Source organism: Pseudonaja textilis, chromosome 8 (genome assembly GCF_049901715.1).
Source record: "Pseudonaja textilis isolate UNSWEBS1 chromosome 8, rPseTex1.2, whole genome shotgun sequence".
NCBI classification, from domain to species: Eukaryota; Metazoa; Chordata; class Lepidosauria; order Squamata; family Elapidae; genus Pseudonaja; species Pseudonaja textilis.
In genome coordinates this window covers 35,902,380-35,912,999 of record NC_141997.1, presented here as the reverse complement: position 1 = coordinate 35,912,999, position 10,620 = coordinate 35,902,380, and positions in this window count along the sequence as shown.

Sequence of the window (10,620 nt, the reverse complement as noted above, 5' to 3'; positions counted from 1 at the left end):
TTATGTACATTTTTATTGGTGTTCTGTGATAGTTTTAAAATGTTGTGAACTCACCTTAAAATTTGTATTTTTACTATAGGGAGACCTGCTTCCCAGATTTCACTCAAACCTACCAGCAGCTCAAAGTTGACAGCTATCTAAAAAGCAACGAGCTACTTGCTATCAGTAACCAAATTCCCCTTATTCTACTGGACAACATCTCTAATAGATATGACCCCCTTGAATGAGAGCTACAAATGGAGATAGAGAGCTCCTAACTTTTAGATCTTCTCATTTTTATGTCTAAATAAGCTCCCACCTCACAGAACACAGCTTTTGTCCAGCTGCTGCAAGGTTTAACCAACAAGAAGACGAGGACTTCAAAATTGACAATGTCACTGATTTTATAACCAGAAAATGCCTACTGATAGCACAAACAGTATGCTACATTTTTGAGCTTCTAACTGCAACTAACACCACAATGGACACTCTCTAAAAGATATATCTATTAAGCTTACACACAGTCATTCAAATCTGCCGACACAGTCAAAACAAGTACATCCAGTGACAACTGTGTCGTAAAAGCAGTTAATAATGGTGGAATGGTGGTGGATCTTAATTTAAAAACTAAAAAGAGAGTGGAATAAATTAAGAGACCTAAACCTAAATCCAGAGAAGTATACAAGGCAAGTATTGGTGTCCCAGAAAATACTCTGAAAGGCATCGGTCTCCAAGAAAATACTGGATGAAAGGCAAATAAATCATAATTGTCAGTTAATCATACCACTCTACAAGTCCAAAATAAAAGAGTGAATAGAGGAAAATGGGGATCCAGAAATACAGCCGTTCTCTTCCTTGGTCACCTTCTATGCTATGAAAGGCAATAGAATGATTTACAGAAGGTTGAATGACTTCTGTTGAGAGAAGTCTCCAAATAAATCTTCCCAGCATTTAAACATTCTACTTTTGCCAACATGTTATTTAAAATGAAGCCTTTTCTGAACAAATTTGAGTTCTTCCCATTATATGTGTTCAACACAGAATTAGTTTATTAAACACTTACCTTGGCAATATTAAACCTTAAAGTTTAATTGCAGCAACATACAGGTAGGTAAATCCAAGGACATTCTATCATCACTGTCCTCAAGAAAACACAGTCTGGGTAAACAGTCTGTACCTCCTACAGCAAGTTAGTCTGCTAAAGTACCCTTAGAGACAAGCATGATTAATTCTTTCAGTACCTTACCAGCTACTGAACAAGTAGGTAATATGAAAAGGCTAGACAATCTGAAGGAATGAATAGCAATAACATATAAAGCTGCTAAATATAACTGGTTACCTCAACTACCCAGGAAAATAGGACCTGTCTTGAGAAACCATCTGCTTGTCTACCTCCTATTTTAATATGTAATATAGACCCACAAAAGAACAACAAAGAATCCTTAGGAGTAGTTTTTATCATGTTCCACCTGCTTCCTGATAAAATACTATCTTAAACAGAAAACATAAGAAATTGGATTATAATTGTTCCTCCTCCCTCAACAAACTGGCAGACAGTTCTGCGGGTCAGGTGAAGAGCAGCAGGAATGATTTCTAATAATCCCTGCCAGCTCCCCACAAGAAAATTCAATGGGGAAGATGGCAGGAAGTCAGAAGTTGCTCTTGTTTCCAATGCTTTTTTGCCCACCAGAGGTCATTTCTTTATTCCTCACACTTCGCCCAGCAAAGTGTCAGGCAGTTCCATAGGTCAATCAAGGAGGAGGAGGAGTGATTTCTGATACTATCTGTTGTTTACTGGGGAAATCTGCTGGAAAATGGAAGTTGTCACTGCTGCAGCTACCACTGTTGCATCCAGTCAACTGGTAGCAAGGCCCAACAGGCAAGCAATGATTGGTTGTTTTGGAACTGAGACTAACATTTGAAACCTCTTCACAGGGATGAGTTAGGAGCACAATGGCTCACATGGTTAAGATGCTGAGCTGGAGGTAGCAAACCCACATTCAGGATCTGAGTGCTGCTGTGGGGCAGGGTGGACTTCTGTCCTTCGCTCCTGCCAGGGACATGAAAGGAACCCTCCAACTGGGTGTCTCCCAGGCAACAGTGATATCATTCAACCTTCTTGCTTCTGAGTGTGATGTGATAGGGGTGGGTGGTAAGGGAAGGATGAATGAGATGCCTGCCAACTTGTGACCCGAGTGCCCTATTTGTCTCTGGATTGTAGGGGCCCTTACAGACTCTCCAATATGGGAGAGGGGAGTGCAAAGTGGCAGGCAGTTCCTGTCATGGCCTTATCAGATCCTGGTTCAGAGGAGGAGGCGTTGGAACCACGACTGTCCGACAGGGATGGTGTCATGCCCCTGTTGGAGACTGACTCTGAGGGAGAGGAGGAACACCCAATTGGAAATGGAAGTGTGGCTCCAAAGGTTGTGGAGGAGGCTGGGGAAGGACAGAGGCTGACTGGGTAGTCAGAGGAAGACCCAGGCCCATCCACTCTCCATCCTAGGGCATGCAGGGAAGAGAGGATAAGGAAGAGATGTGAATGGTGTGGCCTACGGGAGAGGAAAGGGCCTTGATCCCCTTCATGGGCTGCAGCTGTGAGAACTGGTTAAAAGGACGGACATGCATATTGGCCAATGCTGGAAACAAAGAGTGGAAATATCTCGTCTGTCATTCCTCTCTGAGTTTAGCATCCTTCCCAGTGTGTGTTCCAATATCTGTGGATGCCTTCAAGCCCTTATCTTGCCTGGTTCCCTTAATTGTTTCAGTGTGGTTTGTGTTGTTTTTACTCTTTATAATTTATAGGCATTTTTAGTTTAAACAGCATTTCCTCCTTTCTGTAACTGCTTGTGGGGGAGTTTTTTGTCTCCAATCAAAGATATTTGGTGCTTTGAAGCAAAGTGAAGGAATAAAATGGGCTTCACCTGTTTTTGTGACTGTGTTTATTTTGTATCCCACCCTGGGTCATCACAGATGGCATGTCTGCTTTGGAATGTTTGGAGAGGCCAGGGGCTAAGAACGATGCTGTCCCAGGTCACTCAAGCATTGGGGGAGATGGTCGATTGGATGGAGAGGTGTCTGACCTCACAGACATGGGGGAGGACTGGCTGTAGACAGGCAGTGGTGTTGAGAGGCAGCAGATCCCCTTTAATGAGCAGCAGCTACCTCCCCCACTGAGTCCGAGGGCATGGAAAGAAGAGCAGAGGCAAGCTCAAAGAAGGTCTGAGAGGCTATTCTGGAAAAGGCTGCCCCTCCCCTCCTCACAAGGAACACCTGGCATGGATTGACTTAAACAGAAGCCAGGGGAGATTGTCTTTGTCAGAAACAATTGTTTGCTATGGCTTGCACTCCCCCAAGTTTGGGAAAATTCAGCCTTGACTCACATTTCTGCCTGTGCCTTGCCTTTGTCCTGCCTTTTGCCTCATGGACTTGCCCTGTGGGCCTTGAAATGGCACCTTCTCTTTGGACATCTCCATTGCCTTTGTGAATTGGTTTTGTTGTTTACTGGCTTTCATTTGTGGGATTGAGGATGGCTGCTTTCAGGGAAGTGTGGGGTGGAGACTTATTGGCCATGGTAGGGCTGCTGTGGAATTTAACAGAGCAATAAAGGACTATATCTAAGCCTACATCTGCCTGAGCAATGTGGGTCATAATAGTTCCATGGGGAAGAGGAGGAGGAGGATTTGTGATGTTCTTTGCCAGCTTTTCATAAGCAGTATCAGTAGAGAAGTTGGCAGGAAGTTACATCTACTCCCACTGCTTTTTGCCTGCCTTTGTTCATTCTGTTTCTCTGTTGAGATAAAGAAATACCTCTAAAAGGCTGACCAAATGGGTCATGAGTTTTCTAGTTGATATTTAAAAATGATTTAAAAACACCTCCCTACATATAATTTGCCTGGCTTATTTTTCCATTTTATATCTGGCTTTTGAAAATGTTGCTTATCAGATAGAAGCGGATCATAAAGCTAATCTCCAAACTGTCAGAAGCTTAACACTTTGAATTCTGCAAAGGAAACTGCTGTTAAAAACATAGGAATTAAATCTCTTGTTACTGACATATTTTAGAAAACAGGCAACATTAGGCTGGAAGGTTAGACAAGAATTTTATTGTCTCTTTCCAGCATCAATATAGCAAAAATAGGAAATGTACTATGGGGACATGGTTGAATGGAAGAGAAAACAAAGTGATTAAATAATACAACACTTTCCACACACTTCTTAACAAGAAACCATAAGCACAATAAAAGGAGTCACATTCTTAGTTGCTTGTAAATTTGTATCAGAGTGTTCTAAAACTGAAAGTGTATGAGTCTTTTGGTGTCACCCTGGAAAAAAGGAGGCTGTCACATTTTATGGCCATGTCTAGCAATAAACATTTCAAAGAGTAGAACAAAAGCAACATCAAAAAATCACCAATGACCAAAGCAAACCAACCAACAAAAAAATAATACATGCCTGTGTACTGGGGTCACAGAGGACAAATGCAGGGTTAATCCAAGGGCAGTTTAAGGATCAAAATCCAGATAACTTTAGGCCAGATGTTGGCAGTATTTTATTTATGTTGTAAAAAAAAAATAATAGAGCTGAACAATCAACTGAAGCTTCAGTTTGTAGGAAAGGAATGTCTCCCAATTCAATTCCTGAATTCTGAGCAGCCTCTTCCTTATAGCGGCATTCCCTTCTGTTCAGCCATTGTTTTATGAAACACTTTATCCTAAAATCTGCCATTTTCCCATGATTTCATTCTTGGGATCTTGGGAAATCTCTATCCTTCCTCGGATGATTTGTCTACAGGACTACGTGGCTCATGTCCTTGATGTTACAAGCCCATTGTTTTCTTTCAGCCTTGATCATGACACTTCTTTTCATAAAAGGAATCCTCTAAGACAGACATTGCAATGGCCAATTAGCTGTTATATATCAATAGGGTATACTGTAGTTACTGTATAAGAGTGGCCTAGTGGCCTAGTGGGGAAGACACTTGCCTTCCATTGGGAAGGTTGAGAGTTCAATCCTAGATAGCGGGAAATGTTTCTTTCCTTGGCACAAAGAAAAAAAACATCTGCTGTGACCTCTGTGTAGTGACAGAAAGGACATCCAGCCAGTAAACATTCAGCTCCATCCAGTTGTCCTGACTACTCCAAATTAAGGGATTACCAGATCATAAAAAGGGAGTTTTACTATAGATACTGTATATACAACTACTGTACATAAACAGAGAGGAAACCCCACCCTCCCTAGCACTGATGATGTTACCAAATCTGGTAATGAAACATTTGCAAATTAAACAACCAAGCTCAGAGAACACCATGGACTCCAAAATAACCAATTAAAATACATCTAAATAAAGGGCAGATCCTTAGCTTACTAAAAATGTTTTGGTTTGTGCTGTCAGAACATTCATCTCCATCTCCCTTTCTTTCTGGTTTTTACTTCTTTCTGGTTTGCAGTAATCATCCCATGGCATAGCTTGACTCAAAGATTTAGAATTATATAAAAACAGAAGCCCTTTTATACCAGTTGCTTGTTTCTGGTAATTAAGACCACTGCCTTGTTTATATCCCCTACTGTAGATTCAGTTGGATCCTCAGTTGCACCCTGACTTGCCTGCAAATGAAAGAAACAATTCATTCACTGGAGAACAATTCCTGAATTTTGGTATCTTACATAACATGAATTGACATCTTGACCTCAACCAAGATCTTCCTAAAATTGGCAGTAACTCTCTCACATCTATATAAGAATTTTGGGGTATTGCTCTGTGATCAATTCAGCTCAATAATATTTGAATGTCTTCTACCATGGATTGCTCATTTCAGGTTGCCACAACATTTCCGTGGAGTTAGATCTCAATTAACAAAGTTATTTCAAAACATTGATTTGTTTCTTCTTCATCTGTTATTGGCTACTCTTGGGATCATTGTCTTGTTGCCTGACACACTTTTGCTTCAAGTGATGAGCAGATGGCTTGATATTCTTTTGTAGAATTCTCCAATACACTACGCTTCTTTCGATGATGGCAACTCATCCAGATGTTGAGGCAATAAAGTACTCCCCAGTCATGACACTACTGTACTACATCTATGCTTGACATTAGATACAAGTCTCTTATTGTGACATGTGCAGTAACTGATTTCTCCAAGATATCACTGAAGTATCCCCAAATGTTTCACTTTCATCTCCCCTGCCATAAATTATTCATACATTCCTGAAGTAGGAAAACAGACACTGCAAGGACCATTGGAGCACTAATGTTGTAGGGTTTAAGAACAGGACATTGAAAGAATTTCCCGCTATCTTCTCTTGTACCATCAAGACAGACAGGGTTATTTTGAGTTTCTTCTTTATGCTTATAATTTTTCCCAGTACTGAAATTGCATTTATTGTGCCTTTCATCTTGGAACAGCTTTCGCATTCCTTCATTATTTATGCCTTTTTATAAACAAGTAAAAGAGAGACCTGCAGATCCCAAGATGATCTTCTGAATGTTCTTTGTACAATTTCATGCTGTATTCTTGGTTTGACAGAACAGTCATTCTTTAGAAAATTAATTCTTACTTGAAATTCTTTCCATTTCAAGGCTATGTCTGTGAGTCAGGTTCATTGTAGTGTCAGAACTTAAGGACTAATATTTTCCAAACTGACAGGCATAATTTTTAGAGAGATATACAGAGAGCTGCTCAGATATTTATTTTGACCAAGTTATGTTATGCTTCCAGAATGTGTGTAGTGAGAATTTTAAAAGTGATGAGAGCCAGAATTTGTGCAACTTATATAAATTAAGTTTGGCTCAAATTGATATTCAACTGATAAGAACAGATACTACACCTAAGCTTAGCCAAGAGGTCAGGAAGCAATCTCACCTATTTTGTTCCTGGCAGTTGTGGCTGAAATTTTACTTGGTCTACCTGATTTTAAGTTTAATTGGTCTACCTGACCATGGTTTGGTTTCAACAGAATCCCTCATTTTCTACTTCTTGATTAGTGTTTGAACACTGCTGATTGGCATTCTCAATTCCTTGGATATCTTTTTATATCCCTTTCCTGTTTTATACAGTTCAACTATCTTTTCCTGAAGAACCTTTGACAATTCTTTTGCTTTCTCCATGACTTTGAAGCCAGAAATGTTTGAAGCCAGAACCTGGATGAAAGATGCAAGTGTCTGTCAGGAGTCCAGGAACTCCTTGACCTTTTATATATACACACTAATTACAAGCAAACAGATCACAGGTGAGGATGGTTACCTTTAATAGCCATTCAAACCCTTTTGTGCCAACCTGTGTGCATGTTATCAGGCCAAAATCACCAGATAGGTAAACTTTTGATCAGGGTCATTGGGTAGTTTCTGTTGTCATTATGATTTAAAAAGAATAATCAGTTGATTGATTATAAATGGCTTTAGCCAACCACTAACCATGAGTGACAGAAAAGTTTTTGTGTTATTATTCATATTCTTTGAAAAATGGCCAAGAAATCATAAATTCTTCCAGGGTATGTAAACTTATGAGCACAACCGTACATACATACATACATACATACATACATACATACATACACACACACACATACATACATGCGTACATACATGCATACCATACCATACCATACCATACCATACCATACCCTAACCTACCCTACCCTACCTAACCTACCCTACTCTACCCTACCCTACCCTACCCTACCCTACCCTACCCTACAGGAACCAACAGGAATTAAATATCTGTTTCTTTTCTTTCAGTGTTATGTCTCTAATTTCATTTTCATTTCAATTTTTCTTTAGGTGATAATAGAACTTGGTTCTTTGTCCATGTAACTTTCTATGCCAAAATCTATTACATTTCTGTATGATTACTTTCATTATCAATCAATCAGCAGCTCTTTTCTTTTAGAGGTACAATGGAAAAGTAAAATAATCAAACAACTGTTTCTGTAAACTGGTAATCACTCAATCCAACTTTACATAATAAATGCTTCTCACTTTAAATCAAAATTAAGGCTGACTAACATAATGTCAGTTTATCTTTGTAACCAGGACTATAGACAGCATTGATGTAAATAAATCATTACTTGAGAGAACACCTTTCCCCAGTTGTATCCAGATAATTCTGGGAAGGGCATCTTCAGTTGTTTCAAGTGATATCTTTTCCATGCTTTATTTAGTATTTCAGATCAATGCAAATTTTGAGCTAATCAATATTTATTTGAACTGATTTAATTTTGCCTTTATTTTGGAAGTTTTAAAATTTTCCTACAGCAATTCTAATGGATAGTAAACACTTTTTGGTTGCATAACTTAAATAAAATAAAATATTGACCTTTTCTATACAGGCTTTATTTGATGAGTTTTTCTTTTTGATAGATTTATGTTTATAGATTTAATTGCATATGTGTTTCTTTTTCTGAGTTTGAATTGTAACTTTATCATTTACCTTTATTTTATTGTTGATCCACAATTGTTAATGGAGATATATATATACCAGAAGCCTGATGATGGCAGATGAGATTCTGCCGAAACGTTGCTACAACTTTAAAAGCCCAACTACAAATACCCGAACAAAGCTGAATGCCATACATATATAGTTTATATATATATATATATATATATATATATATATATATATATATATATATATATATATATATATATATATATATATATATATATATATATATATATAATGAATACACAAGATATGGACTGTCAAAGTGGTTTTCTCTGTTTCCTTAATAGTATCTCATTAATCCTATTAGTGCATTGCTTCAGAAACAGAATTTTCTGCAGAAAGTGAAACAAACAGATAAATACATAAGTTCACAGATAACATTAGTTATATTTTCTATGATAGTGCTTATGTTTTTGGAAACTGCACCTGTACAGGTAGTTATAACCAAATTATAACCAAAATTTAGTCCACATTTTCTGTTGCTAAGCATGAGGGATGTTAACTGAGTTTTGCTCCCTTTTATGACCTTTCTTATCATAGCTGTTAAGTGAATCACTTAATACCTGTTAAGTTAGTAACATGATTGTTAAGCGAATCTAGTTTACTCATTGATTTTTCTTGTCAGAAGGTCGCAAAGGTGATCATATGATCCCAGGATACTGTACCAATCATAAATATGAACCAGTTGCCAAGCACCTGAATTTGGATCATGTGACCTTGGGGGTTGTTGCAACAGTCATTTGTAAAAAACGGCGGTAAGTCATTTTTCAAAGTGCCATTGTAACTTTGAACAGTCACTAAACCATCATCTTCTTTTAATAACCACATAACCCCTTGTGGGGTGGAGTCTGGGCAGCTGAATGGAGCTGAATGTTTACTGGCCGGATGCCCTTCCTGTCGCCAATGTGGAGGTTTTTTTTCAGCCGATGTATTCTCATTTTGCCCAGAGAGAGAAATATTTGCCTCTACCTAGGGTCAAACTCACAGACTCCTGATTCTGAGGCGAGAACTCCACCTCTAGGGCAACTTGTAATGGGAATTCCTATGGGACTATGCAGCTGACCTTCTCATTAACAGCTAATTACAATTGTAATGTAATCCCTCCTCCCTCCTTGTTGCTATAAACATCTCTTCAGTCCTAATCTTGATCCACATCTCGTTTAATCATTTTATCATTTTTTTCTTCTTCTTCCAGCAAAAAGCCCATATAAAATTTCATGACTTTCAAAAACGTTTTTTTTCCCTCCAACCAAACAGATCAACTTTGCCATCTCAGCCAATTCTGACATTTCAAAATCTATTCTTCTACTGTGGGGATTTCATTATTCTTCCATTGTTGAGCATAGCATAAAATAGTCTTGCTGTAGTTGCCACATGCATAATGAATTTGCTGTGAGTCTTTTCTATCACTGTCTGTAAGTCCCAATTAAAGGAAATTTGGTTTCCTCACTATGTTTATCATTCAAATCCTTTGCATTGTTGTGTGAATTTGTATACAGAATTTATGAGCTTTCTCACAATTCACCATGCGTGATAAAATATTCCCTTATGTTCTTGACATTTCCATCTCTGGTTTGAAATATCTTTGAACATTTTTTATTTCTCTGGTATAATATGCCAACCATGCCTCATTTTTTTTAAAAAATAAATCTCTTAAATTATGATACAATGTAAATTTAATGCTAATTACAGACTTTCTTTCCCAAGTGTCCATCTGTATATGAACTGTCCAAAATTAATAGCCCAGTTTGAAACGCAATCTCCCCTTCCTGATCAAATATTAACAAAAATGTATGTGCTTTTGCTACACACATTCATCATTTGAACACAATTCAAGTTCTGGTTAAGTTTTTCCAATTCCAACTATCTTTTTATCAGTATTAAAGTTTTCTTTTAACTGACCAAGTATTACTTGATACAACTTGCCATGGATTTAAAAAAACAAAACAAAACCAAAAAAACTCAGCAGGAAAGATTGAATGGAGTTGTGTTTATGGCAATGTGGGAGTGGGATTCAATTTTTTTAACAACTAGTTTTGTGGGTGTGGCTTGGTAGACATGTGACTGGGTGGGTCAAAAGAGAGAAACTCACTTTAACAATGCTCTTGGAGCAGGGGGTTGGACTTGAAGACCTCCAAGGTCCCTTCCAGCCCTTGGATTGCTGTGCATTTTCTAAGCATCCTCTGAAGCTACATCTAGT